Below are 15,277 nucleotides of genomic sequence, written 5' to 3' on the forward strand. Positions count from 1 at the left end.
TATAAAGGGATCAGGGGAGGGTGAAGTGGGTAAAGGGGATCGAATATATGGTAACTGAAGGAAACCGGACTTTGGGTGGTAATCACACAATAGAATACATAGATGTCAAATTATAATGTACATCTGAAAATTATATATTTGTATTAACCAATGTTATCCCAATAAATTAATAATAAAATAAAATAAAATAAAATTCTCTCTTTGCCTTTAACCTTTAACATTTTAATTATTATGTGTCTTGGTGTGAGCCCATTTAGGTTCATCTTGTGCTTGTGGGCATCTATGTCTATTTCCTTTGCCAGGTTAGGGAAGCTTTATGTCATTATTTTTTGAAATAGGTTTTCAATTTCTTGCTTGTTCTCATCTCTTTTTATACCCCTATGGTATGCTTGATATTGTCTCAGAGGCTTTGTAAGTTATCCTCATTTTTTTTTTTGACTCTTTTACCTCTTTGCTATTCTGATTAGGTGTTTTCTGCTACCTTAATTCTAAATTGCTGATTTAATCCTCTGCATCGGGTAATCTACTGTTGATTTCCTCTAATGTAGTTTTCATTACAGTTTTGGTATTCTTCAGATCTGATGGGTTCTTTTTTATGTTTTCTATCTCTTTGTTGAACTTCTCATTAAGTTCATCTGCTCTTCCCCTATGTTCATTGAGCATCCTAATAACTTATGTTTTGAATTCTGCATTTGGTAGATTTCTTGACTCCTTTTTGTTTTGCTCTTTTCTTGACTCCATTTGTAAAGCTTTTTTTCCTGGAGCTTTATTCTGTTCTTTTCTTTGGACATGTTTCTTTTTCTCTCAATTCTGGCTGCCTTCCTGCATTCGTTCCTATGTATTAGCAATAAAGTTGGGCTACTATGTCTCCTGGTCTTAGTAGCATGACCTTATGTAGGAGGTTTCCTATGAGTCTCAGTGGCCCAGTCTCACAGGTCACCTGAGCTGGGTGTTCCAGGTGTGTCTCTTGTATGGGTTGTGTGTGCTCTCCTGTTATAGTTGCTATTTGCATGTTAATGGGATGAAATGACCGTTGGGCTGATTAGTTGTGAGGACCGGATTCACTTTAACAGGGTTGCATTTTATAGTATTATCTTCAAAATCTTAGTGATTTTATTCTATACCCTCTCTTATCAATTTACTTACTCTAGTTATTCTACTTGAGTTTGTTGAGAACTTCTAATCTATCATTGTCTATATCCTTTATGCCTTTGTGACCTTATATAACATGGAGTCCATTATACATCAATATAGTCACTATTGTGATTATCACTGTACATTCTCAACCTTTTTTTTTTTTTTTTTTGGCTTTTCTGTCTTTTTCTAATACTTACTTGGAAAAAAATTTAACTAGGGTTAAGCCATATTTCTATCAGCTTATCCAATTAGCAGAATATGATTAAAGGAAAACATATAATTATGTGGATAAATTCACTTTAAAACTTTGACCTCAAACCACAATCAGGTCATAACTATTACTTGTCAGTAATCATTTGTCTGACAAGGCTATTTATATATTCATTCTCCCTCAAACTTTCAGCAGAGTTCCCCCTTTATCATTATATCCAACAATCTTGTTTTTACTTTATTACAATAGAATCAATAGAAGAAAATTACCTATTCACTTGGAAATCTACTAAACTACCTGCGTCTCAAACCATATTCCCAATTCCTGTGAGTAAAACATATATACTCATCTTAGACAATAACTCTTCACTTTTATAATGGTTCAAATTCATCTTTCCTAATCAGCCTAAGTATTTCCTCTTGTAATTTCATCTTATTTATCTATCACCAATTTATTTCTCTGTATTCTATTTTTTTTAATTTTTATCTTAACACAAACATTGTTATATCTTAAATGAAATAAAATCTCTCCTTTAATTCCATTTATCCCTCTAATATCAGCCTGAACTTTCTGCTTAGCTCTATATCAAACTTCTAAAAGTGGTTGTAGGGGATGGCTCCATAATGTAGTGGTTAGCACGTCTGTTTTACATGCAGAAAGTTCTAGAGGGCCTGGGTTCACACCCCAGGTGGAGCCACAGATCATACCCCCAGGTGGAGACAACCTGTCTTCAGAGATTCAGTTTTTAAGGAGAGACGGCAACATCCATAGGTCAGGGGTAAAAGTGGTGGTGGCGGGGGAGGGGATTAAATAAAAATAAAAGTGGTTGTAAATATTCCATGTTTCTAAATCTTTACATTTTATTCTCTCCTGAAACTGTTACAAAAAGGTTTTTATCCATCTGACATCATTCTTACCAAGGTGACCAGTGGCTATTTAATATTATGTCTCTACCCCTTTACTCCCAATTTAATATATCTTCCAACCTAACATGTTTATTATTTTAATATCATTTATATTACATTTTATACATAGTTTTGCTACTTTTAAAATTAAAATATATTTGACATATAACATTGTTTAAATGTAAGATATACAATATGTTGTTTTGATACATTTATACGTTGTATCAAAAAATAATTATTCCAACAACAAAAAATAATAATTATGTGATAGCACCCCTACCACATCACATAATTATTATTTTTTGTTGTTGGAATAATTATGTCTAATTTTGTACCATGTTTGATGACTGTAATACCATAATTTTGCCTATATTCATTATATTAGGCATTAGATCTCTATGCCCAGTTGCAGGTTTGTACCCTTAACAACAGTTTTCCTATACCCCCATCCTCCAGAACCTGGTAACCATTATTTTACTCTATGTTTTTACAAGGTTGGCATTTTTAGATTCCACACATAAATATCATACAGTGTCTGTCTTTCTCTGTCTGACTTAAGTGCAAACAAAAAGTATACATTGGAACTCCAAATGTAAAAGTGTGTCATTGCTATTTTTTTTAAAGAAGTTTTAAATGTTCTCAGTTCACATTTTAATATCTTTTTTATGGAATTTGTGATTTTTTTATGGCAATTATTTATTCCAATGAAACTTCTCAACCTTTTTTCTCTAATATTTTGAAATCATTATGAGTGTTCATTATTAGCAAAACTAAGAACGATTTGAGATTTTTCTTATTCTAATGGTACTTTGTGATATTGATTTCTCTTAGGATGATAAATGCTTTTCTTAAAGTGGCAAGGTTTTGTAATATGTTTAGAAAATATATGCAGGTTGTGTTAATAGTCATAGCTCTAAAATTAGACTGCTTAGGTCAGAGGTTTTTGGTATCATTCACTAGCTGTGAGACCTTTGACACATAAACCATAACTCATGCTATGGAAAAAATAAATAGATACTATATGAAAGTGTTTAATGTAATTTCTATCAAAAATTAGCAAATAATATTAGAAAGTGGATTTAAAATACTAAATCCTGGCCAAGACATAGAAACAACCAAGATGTCCTTTGATAGATGATCAAATAAAGAAGATGTGGTACATATATACACTTGAATTTTGCTCAGCCATAAGAAAAGATGAAATACTGCCATTTGTGGTAACATGGATGGATCTTGAGATAATCATCCTAAGCAAAATAAGACAGAAAAAGTTGAGACTCATGATTTCACTCATATATGAGATATAAAACTGAAAGCAACAAACAAGACAAACAAAAAAATCATAAATGCAGATAACAACTTCATAGTTACGAGGAGGAAAGGGAACAATGAAAAGGTAGATAAGGGTAAAGGGTATCAAATATATGATGATGGAAGGAAATTTGACTTTGGGTAGTGAACATCCAATCCAATATACAAATGATCCATTATTGAATTGTACACTTGAAATCTACATAATTTTATTAACCATTGTCACCCCAAGAAATTTAATAAAAATTAAATAAAAATACATACACATATAAAACACTAAATTCTCATTTAAGTTTAAAGTTTATAAATATTTTTGGAAAATGTTATATTTAAACTTTTATTTAATTTTTGCAGTAGCCTTGTTAAGGAGATATTCTTGGGCTCATTTTATTACTGATGAAGTAAGAAATATCAAATTTAATATTTTGGTTCATACATACAATGTAATATTACTCAGCCATTAAAAAAAATGAAATCCTACCATTTGTAATTACATGGATGGACCTAGAGATATTATGTCGAGTGAAATAAGTCAGACAGAGAAAGATAAATATTATATGATTTCACTCAGAGCCTGGGCTATAATTAACCTAGAGGTTCCTACCAATAGCACAAACAGCATCCCTCTCTGCCAGTGGAGCTCTAAGAACCATCAAGTATGCTGCACCAATGACCCAAATGGCAGAACAGCTTACACAGCAGTCTGGATCTGTTGCTGAACCTTCTCTTGTTCTGAGTTCCTCTCAAAACTAGCAACTTTTACCCAAAGTATTTTCTTCCCAAATCCAAAGATGGCCCAGTAGGAGTAGTACAAGAGGCCAGAAGAAACAATTTATCCTTTACCTTGTAAAGAATAATTTGACAGCCTCTAGATTGCTGAACCTCACAAACTTTGAGGGCAACATAATTAAGCCAACAGTGATCCTACAAATTTAAGAATGAAATTCATAGAATGCAAACACTTGTTAATGCTATCCTCTGGCTGTATTGTTTTTTGAATACCCTTAGGTATTATAAAATAGTGGTTCTTCAAACAGAGCATTCATCAGAATCACCCAGAGAGCTTGTTAAGACTCAGGTTTCCGGGACCCAAACCTGGAGTTTCTGATTCGATATGTCTGGGATGGAGCCTGAGAATTTTTATTTTTAACTTCCCCAGTGCTACTGATTCAGGGACCACTAGAAACTGAAATAGATGATTTATATCAGAAAGCAAGCTATTAAGTTGACTTTACTGTAATTTGCCCTGATAGCTGTGTTTTATTTCTGAGTTTGTTCTGTGGGTAAGGGATTAGAGGCCTGTGTAGAAGATAAACTAATGACATTCAGACTCCAGGGTACCAGGTACACTGGGAGACCATGTAGGACCCTAGTGTTAATCTACTTGTGTCCAGGTACTATGTGACATTATACAGCAGAATTAAACTCAATGTATTTCAGAAAAGGTAAAATTTGAAGCATATATATTGAATATTCTATGCATGACATATAGTATATTTATTAAAAAGTATTTAAAAAAAGACAAGAGATTTTAAATTATTATCAGTAGCAGATCTAAGAATTATTCTTTGAAACCTAATTCTAAATTCTAACCTAAGTTAAATTCTAATCTAAGGTAATTCTCCTTTAAAGCACATTTGAGTGAAGGAAATTTTGAGAACAATGAGAAAACATTTGATTATGTTATGGGTATTCTCTATTTTCTATTTGAAAATTAAATTATCTACAACAGTTATTTGGTAGATTTTATTCACGTATTCATCCATTAAACAAGTATGTATTGAATACCCACTATATACTAGGATATTTGTTAGCCACGGGGATTCGAAGATGAATAAGATATAAATTCTGCCTTTATGGAGTTCAATCTAGTAATTTCTAACTGAATCTTTACAGACGAAGGCCAGCATCCTGCTTCTGATTCTTCCTTAGAACAATTTTATGTTTCTTTGAATAAGATGACATGTCTAATGCAAAATTCATCTGTTAATTGTGTTTCACAGTCTTCACCTTCCTCAATTAAGGAGGTAAGTCAAAAAAAAGAAGAAAGACTTATTCCATGTTTTCTGCTCTGAGGATTACAGTTCAGGTTTGCTTTTTTAATGTGTCAAATTAAAAAAAAAATAAAATAAAGAGATATTTCAGATTATCTCCAAAGGATATTTTTCCGTGTCACAAACTCAAATGGCTGCTATAGCATCCTACCTGCTCTACTAAATTAAGAGGCAATAGCTATGTATAATTAAAATTCAAAGATATAGTGATTTAAGTCTGCTGTTGACAACATCGGTAACATCAGTAAGGGTATAACTATTTCCAATCAGTTTGAAATGAATAGATCCCATTGATTTCAATTGCTTGTCTTTGAGAAAAGAAACAAAGAATTGTCTGTAACTAACTAGCACTTCATAAATAAAATGGATGCTCTTTTTCATTTGAAAACCCTAGAAAGGTATAGTCATAGCAACTACTCTATTTCCTTTAAACATTTATCAGTGCCTTTTAAAAGTATATTGTCTTAATAAAGCTTCTTGCACACTCTTGTAGAAGATATGTAACTATTTTAACAGTTCCTGTGGACAAACACAGCAAGATTTTGCACACATCACAGAACTAACATGTCTGGACATTTGGGACAAGAGCTATTATTAGCAAGGTAGTATAACAGGCTCCAAGTGAGGAAGCAGCCAGCTGTTCACTCTTTCAGTAAATGAAGCAAGCTGGCTAGAGTGTAGGAGAAAGGTATAATGACAATCTAATAAGAGTATATTTGGTTTAGATGTAATAGTACAATCATAATACAAATGACTTGCCCTTCATTGCTAATGAGCCGGCCGCACTGGAGTATTTTCTGGATAAATAGTTTATTTTTTCTTGTATTTTCTTTTCAAATATTAACATTTTCACATTTTTCTGTTTTCATTTGTCTTGTCATATATCATAAATACTCATTCTTTTTAAAGCTTGTAGGTTTATGAGACTTTTAATCAAAAACATTAGGCTGTGTTTTTTAAACATTAGGCTGTGGTTTTCCAGGAGACAAAAGTAACTCCAATGTCAAACTACCAGGGTTTTATTCTAAAAATTATGTTTTATTCAATTTTGTTTCATTAAAATAAATAGTGTAGGACAAAGGGAAAATAATACATTACAAATTTTTGTTAATTTTGAAACATCACTTCATAGCATAGGTTGTTCCAGTATGCCAGGTGAATCAGTATTATTCAGTTTATTCACAAGAATACAATTTGAAACAGCTTGGTAAATCACTTATGTTGTAGCTGATTAATTAGCTATAAATTATAATGAAAAAAAACATACTTTTAATGCAGAATTGTGAGGGTGAAACTAATCGAGATAAGACCAAGGATACCAATTACTATTAAATATTTTTCCATTCAATACATTAGTATATTATGACAGAACAATAAAAGGAAGCATCCCCAAATTTTGCTGCATCATTATACCTCTCAGTATTCACTAGAGTGTATAGAGTCAAAGAATTCATGGAGATGGCTAAGTGTGTCCTGATCTCTAAGAGCCAGCCTCACCAAACCTGGCCATGAAGGGCCTGAGCAGAAGTACAAGGGAGAAAATAACAACAAAAGTTTTTGTTTTATTTGTTTTAGAACAAAACCATAACAAAAAAAGTTTAGTGTCACCAGATTCTACTTGGTCTAGGATATAGCAGTCTCTGGCTCAAATCATACGCTTTATGAATTTCATAACTTTACTTGTCTTCTTTGAACCGTAGTTATTTCATCTGTAAAAATAAAGAAGTTAGCCCCATTCCAGTGTTACATTCTAATTACTCTTTGCCTTAGGGTTAAGGCATGGAATTACTTCTGGCAGAAAAATACAAATTTAATCATGTTTTTCTCTTTCAATGTGCTTATTTGCTTTATTTATCATATTAACAACAGAGCTAAATCTATACTATGCTCAAATATATATAAATAGGTGAAGTTATCAATGAGTGCAGCATTTATCCATTTATTTTAAAAGAGAGCTTTATTTTTAATATTTAAAAATATTAAAACACAAGTTTTACTTAGATTTTCTCTAAGGTTTAAATTAATCTTTATCATTTGAAAGCATAATTTCTTCTCAAATACAGCTAGGGCAATTATAGTATTTTAATTGCTTTGTTTAAACCTATTTTCCTACTTTAAATAGAAAGATAAACATTCCTTGATAAAAACATATATCAGTATAATTATTAAAAATAATTAATATTATTAAAAATTATTTCAATTTCAGTACCATTTGAGTTTAGAAAGTACTATCCTGTTTCTATGCAACATCATAAAAGTCTCAGTTTCTATGAGTTGAATCTTTAAGATGGGAGTTTAATATTGTCTTTGGTAACAAAGTATATAAATTATTATAATTTGATAAGTTCATGAATTAACTCTACAAGCTGTTTTACATATTATTTATCATTTTATGACTTATGGGTAAACAAGATAGCACAAATGAAAGTCTAAGGAAAATTTATGTAGCATAATTGGGGAGCAGAATGCAGTCCTACAAATAAGCAAGATTTATTTTCAAATGAAATTTTATGAATTTTGTTTAATTAAATATAGAAATGTTGAGAGAATTATAAAATATAAGAAAATATATTACTTTAAAACTATTAGAAACTGTATTTTCCACCATTGCCTTAAATACATATGGTTACTAGTGTCCATTATATATCAAGGATTTACAAGAAATTCCTATAGTTTATATTGAAATAGAAACACACATCATACAAAGAGCCAAAATATGTTAGTTTCTCTCAGCAAAGAATGGGTACCAGTAACCAACTTGATGCTTTAAGTTAGACAATATATTTAATTAAAATTTATTTTTAGACAATTGTCTCATTATAATTACTTGTCTTGACCTTAAAATTGTTCAATGCATATCTTTTATTATTAAATTTGTTGCATGAATTTAGGTAATGATTTAAAAGATGTGATGTGGACTATTCTCTATGTGAATAAGAAGAAAATATTATTTGTTTTCAATGCGAAAATATTTTAGTGATTAAAATATTGATGCTTTTGACTTTAAAATATTATTTATTTCTAAAACATGTGTCAGATTCCAACTTTATAAATTCTTCAAGAAATATCTGTAAAAGATGACGTACCAAAGCAGACAAATTTTAGCTTAGTTATTAGGAAAAAAATGTATTTAGTAAGCCAAAACATAAAGAAATGTATGTATATTTACACATTTGATTTTGTATCATTTTACATAATCTTTACAGTAAGTTTCTATGGCTGTCATTGCAGCAAAATTTTGTCTATAATTTTATTTTAGAATTTTGTTTTAGTTATCTATTCCTATGTTAAAATTAGCATATAATTAATGGCTTAAAACAATACATATTTATTACCTCAAAGTATCTGAGTCATGATTCTCAATAGAGTTTGGCTAGGCTCCCTTCTTCAAGGCATTTACAGGGCTTCAATCTAGGTGTTGGTCAGGGCTAGAGTCTTGTTTACAGCTTTTAAAGCTGCTTCTGATTTTATTTGCTTCCAAGTTACTCAAAACCATGTAATAAAGAATGATAAAGATAATGTATTACAGTGCAGAAGACTGATACTGGAAATATTCTGAGGTACTTTAGATATACTCCTAGGATTATGGTGAGCTAGAAACATAGTAACTAAGGAAAACAACAACAAAGAGCAAAATATAAGAAATAATGTAGGAATGTTTATTTGTGAGGTAATATGTCACATTGCATAACTTCAAAGATGCTTTTAGCTCTAATAATTTAGAGTATAAACTGACATATTTCAGGCTAGTTTGAGGGTAAATTCATTTTCAATGTCTTTAGAAAATGCAAGTTCTACAGTCATCGTCTAGTCATAACATTGTCATCTCTTCAGATCAACCAAGAGGACCCACTCCGAAAAAGTTGAGTAAAAAGACTCTTCTAGAATGTCTAATAATAACAGTCACCATTTGGAGGTTCACTCTACCAGCATCATAGCATTTCCTCAACATTTTGGAGGAGACTGGTTTACCCCTACCTACTGCAACTACACATCCTTGGAGTCGGTGTGTGTGGGCACAATCTGAGATACTTTCATTAGTTGAACATTTTCTCTGTATTAAATACATGTCACTATAATTTTGCATCCAAGCATTACCTCTCTTTTCTTAATCTACCACATTTAAAAGAATTAAAGTAACAAGGGATAGCATTGCAAGCTGGAGGATGGAAGAAAATTTGGTAGTGATAAATACTGAAGACCAATAAACTTAGTCTATTTGAAAAAAGTGAAAAACAATTTAGAGGTGATACATGGTGACAATGAAATACCCTGGGCTGCTATGAACTACTAAATAATGCTTTGGACACCTAATGCATTTGAGAGGGTCAGAAAGTAGCAAAAATCAATAAAACACTTCAATGATATACTAGTCCTCTGAGATTTGGCATGCTTCTAGATTAACCTTTTGTTAAACGAACAAACAAACAAACGAACAAACAAAAACTTTAATGGATGAACACCTTTTTAAAAGAAAAGTTTTATTGAGCCATATGCTAGCCTGGAAAGGACCAGGTCCTGGTGCATGAAGTCTAAATCACCAGAAGAATTGCAATGTGGAGAAGACAACATGTCTGCCATCTTGGAATTTATGAGTGCTTTTATATGTTATGTTTTGGGGAAGAAAGTTTGCAGGTTTTCTTAAAAAAATTTACACTGGCTACGGATTAGGGAGGTGAGAAAAGATGAAGCACGGGCAGTTCTTGGATAGTTTCACAGTCCTTAGGAAAGAATTATTTACTGCTTTTGGTTGGTTATAGGCAGCCATCCTGAAAAGTTCATGCTTACGCAGGATGCAGTGGTTCTAGTGGTTGGTTGCCTGGAAGTTGATTCAAGGCTCCAATAAACAATCAGTAATATGTTAGTTGACCCACAGCTATTAACTGGTTAATTGCTCAGTCTCATTCTCTCACTCTCTGGCTCACTGTAATTTAATTTAGGACAGCTCTGAATTTTCATGTTGTCGCTTCTAAATTGCACTTGTGCATCCAGAATATATTGAATTTGGATAAGATTTCCCTTCTATGTACTCTTAAAAAAACCTAAATTTCATAAAAACCTTAATCCAGAACAGGGTCAGATTCCACATATTTCAGGGAAATGGTCTAATCACTATTTAAACATTTACAGATATTTTGTAAAATTTTATTACATTATTGTGTATGAACATAGTTTATGATCTCCATCAGACTTTGGTTTTTATTTGAACTTTAGCAACCACAATGTCATTTAAAGTTTTGTTTACAAAACTTTAATAAAGTGAAAAATGTGTTTTTGTGTGATAAAACTCAGATATAGCACGAAACATATACTGCTACAAGTGTGTTTGTCCACAACAGTATCCTTAAAATTGTTTATATGTGATGGTGTGATCAAATAAATTTGTATACAGATGAGTGTGCTCTGAGCTCACTGGTCAAAATTGGAAACTAAATTGCCAAAGTTAGAAAAGGGTTTTTAATTTGGTACTATTAAAAAATAAACTGAAGCATACTACAAATATTATTTGAGCAAAAGTTGCTTCAAATCAGGCAATGCAAAAAAAAAAAAAGAGAGAGGTGGTTAGGAGTGTTTCACCAGTAAGAGCTAGGGGAAAGACATTTTTAGAAAAGAGGCAGAAGCAAAGCAAAAAATTATTTGATTGGTTATAGCCGAAATAGTGACATTATTTGAGAAAGACTAGTAGACTAGTTGGCTGTTTGTGATTGGTTGTTCTTAGTTTTCAATTTCTTAAGCTTGAGGAATTACACATTTAGATTTCGGTTTGCTTAAGTGGGCTACTAAATCACTAAAGCCAACTAAATTTAATGATCTCCTTGTTTAATTAACTTAACAGTTTTTATTTAGGGTTTTAATTTTTTTTCTGTCAAGATTCTCTGATAGTAATTTTAGTATAGAGAGACTATTAATCATTAATTCTTTTGAGCATATTGAGTAGGGGTAACAAAAAAAAAAGGTTTACATTATTTAAGTTGTTCACTGAAAGAATCTTGAGTATTTGGAAAAAGAGAGGAGGAACTAAGAAAAAAATATAGAGAGTCATATATTAATAAGTGTAGAAAACTTGCCTTAAAATAAAATAATTCTTAAATTTTCTAGAAAGGTCACATTTAGTATTTTTCTATTTTATGATATTATATTATCATTATTATATTATTTTTACTTTAGAATGGAGAATGGATATAAACAAAATAAGACAGAGATATATTGAGGCCAAAGTAATATAAATTATATAGTTTCATAGAAACTGCAAGTAGATATGAACTGCTCTAAGATAATGAAATAATGCAAATCAGGATTTTAAAAATAAATAAAAGACTTTAAATGTTTCTCTTGCCAAATTTGCTGTAATGCTCCTTTAAGTTTTCCTTGGGCACTACATTGTGTTTCTTTATAGATCTCTAACTGAACAAAGCTCATAGAATTCATAAGTATATAAGATATAATTAAATGTCAATTTCAATTAATTTATTAAGTAGTACTATTGATATTATAGAAATATATCAAAAAATGAGGAGAAAATGATTATTCTTAGGGAAATACTATGTTTAAATAGCATCTCAGTGTATAAATATACCAGTAGAATTGGAAGTAATGCTTCTCTACAGAGATAGCTTTAGATTCTAGGGAGAATTTAATTCCATATGTAAAAAGGAATTTTTCCTAAACTCAGTATCTAAGTCATGGCTTTGTTTTAAGATAGTATTAATGTAGTTCTCAGAGATTATAAAAATGAGAAAACATCCATGGATTTTTGATCCATGTTTACATTTCAAAGAACAGAGCTCTTCTCATTGAAAACAGGCCCTTACATGTTTGTGTTTCTGTTTACTTAATTAAAAATTTGGTTGGATGCTATGTAAGTTTCCCTGAGGTGAGAAAAATCAATGTTTTCATCTTGAGTAATGCATTACTTTTCGGTTTTCTATTTTTTTTCCCCAAGTAAACTATGAGGAACAAAATATCACTGAATTTGGATAATTTCCTATCCACAATATCAATCCAGAGCTATTACCTTTGTATGCAGTGATATTTTTACAATTTAATCTTTAGGCTGATTTTTTTTTTTCTTGAGGAAGAATTTTTTAATGATATATAGCACTGTAAATTTAAGGTGAAGATGATGATTTCATATACTTATGTATTTCAATATGATCACCAATGTAGCATAAGCTAACAAATCCATTGCATTACATAATATTATTAATTTTTTTGTGGCGAGAACATTTAAGTTCCAGTTTCTTGCAACTTTGAAATATTTACAGTATTGCTAACTATAAACACAATACTATGCATTAGATCTCCAGAATTTATCATCTTTTGTACCTTTTGATCAACATCATCCCAATTTTCATACCCCTTCCCTCAGACTCTGGTAATCACCATTGCATTCACAGTTTCTATGAGTATTTTTATTTTTGTGATTCCAAATATAAGTGTATCATACAGTATTTGTATTTCTCTGACTTATCTCACTTAGCATAATGCCCTCATGGACTATTCTTTTTGTAGTAAATGGAAGAATTTTCTTCTTTCTAATGACTAAATAATATTCCATTGTACATAGATATGAAACATCTTCTTTATCTATTTATCCACTGACGGACACTTAACTTTTTCCATATTTTGGCTATTGTGAATAATGCTTCAGTAAATATGGGATGTTCTTTTATCCCATTTACATTACCTTTAGATATATGAAGTAGGATTGCTAGATCATATTGTATTTCAAATTTTTATATTTGAGGAACCTCCATATTGTTTTCCGTAGTGGCTGTACCATTATACGTCCCCACCAACAGTGTGTAAGGATTCTCTTTTATCTGTATTCTCTTTTTGATGATTGCATTCTAACAAATTGAGGTGATAGTTCATTGAATTTTGATTTGCATAGCTGATGATTAGTGATGTAGAGTACCTTTTCGTGTACCTGTTGTCCATTTACATGTCTTCTTTGGAAACATATCTATTCAGTTCCTCTGCCATTTTTAAAATCAGATTTTATTTTTTGCTATCGAATTGAGTGTGTATGTATGTACGTGTGTGTGTGTGTGTGTGTGTGGTGTGTGTGTGTGTGTGTGTGTGTGTGTATAGTGTTAACCACTTAACTGATACATGGTTGGCCAAAATTTTCTCTCATTCCATAGGTGGCCTTTTTTATTTTGTTGCTCATTTTTCAGTGCAGAAGATTTTTAGTTTCATGTAGTTCCATTTGTTTATTTTTGTTTTTGTCGCTTGTGCTTTTGGTGTTATATCCAAAAATTGTTGCCAAGACTAATGACAAGAAGTATTTTTTCTATGTTTTCTTCTAGGTTTTTCAGTTTCAGGTCTTATATTGAAATCTTTAATACATTTTGAGTCAATTTTTTGTAGGCACTGTGAAATTGTGATATATTCATATTTTTCTGCATGTGGGTATCCAGTTTTCCCAATGCCATTAACTGAAGAGACTATTTTTTCTCCATCTGATATTTGGGCTTCATTATCAAATATTAATTGATGAAATATGTGAGTTTTACTGGGCTTTCTGTTTCATTTACCTCTGTCTATTTTATGTCAGTGCCATACTGTTTTTATTGCTACAGCTTTGAATTATATTTCAATTATGAAAGTATAATGCCTCCAACTTTCTTCTTTTCCCTCGTTTTTTTTTTTTTTTTTTTTTTGCTTTCTGGGTTTTTCGTGGTTCTATACAATTTTAGAACTGTTTGCCTATTTCTTTAGGCAAACAGTTCTAAAATTGGAAAATACAATTGGAATTTTGATGAGTCTCATTGTTTCCATAGATGACTTTAGTGAGCATGGATGTTTCAACAGCATTATTTTTTGCGATATATATGAATATGGAGCTTCTTCTCATTGTGTCTTCAAACTTTTCATCAAAGCCTTATAGTTTCTATTGAACAGATTTTTCACTTCCTTGGTTAAACTTATTCCTAAGGATTTTATTATTTTGATGCTATTGTGACTGGGATAGTTTTCTTTATTTTTATTTTTTTTCCAAATATTTTGTTGTTAGTGTATGGAAACACAAGTGATTTTTTAGTGTGTTGATTTTATATTATGCAATTTCACTGAATTTGTAGATTAGTTCTAACAGTGTTTTGGTTGAATCTTTAAGATTCTATACATACGTATAAGATTATATCATTTTAAATAAAAACAATTTTGTTTCTTTCTTTCTAATTTGAATATCTTTTATTTATTTATCTTGCCTGATTTCTCTAGTTAAGTATTCTAATATTATATTGAATAAGAGCAGTGATAAAACTATGTTTTGTTTTTGATCTGGGAAGAAAACTTTTTGAATTTTCATTATTAATTATGATTGCTGTGGTTAGATCCAAAATGGTCTTTATTATGTTGAGGTATGTTTCTTCTATACTCAATTTGTTGATAATTTTTATTATGAAAGGATGTATTGGGTCAAATATTTTTCCTGAATCATTTGAGATAATCATATGAGTTTTATCTTTCATTCTATTTATGTAATGTATCACATTTATTAACTTCTTAATATCGAAACTTCCTTACCTCCTAGGGATAAATCCAACTTGATCATGGTGTATGACTCTTTTAATGTATTATTGAATTTATTTTACTAATATTTTGTTGATAATTCTTGCATCTATCTTCATCAAGAATACCAGTCTTTTTTT

General features: G+C 30.7%; 1 protein-coding gene across 1 annotated transcript in view; it reads left to right on the forward strand.

The window, feature by feature from the left end:
- Window positions 1-15,277, forward strand: part of SNTG1 (syntrophin gamma 1) — a 510,335-nt gene that overhangs the window by 10,341 nt on the left and 484,717 nt on the right. The window lies entirely within an intron of this gene.

This window comes from Pteropus alecto, unplaced genomic scaffold (assembly GCF_000325575.1).
Source record: "Pteropus alecto unplaced genomic scaffold, ASM32557v1 scaffold62, whole genome shotgun sequence".
NCBI lineage: Eukaryota > Metazoa > Chordata > Mammalia > Chiroptera > Pteropodidae > Pteropus > Pteropus alecto.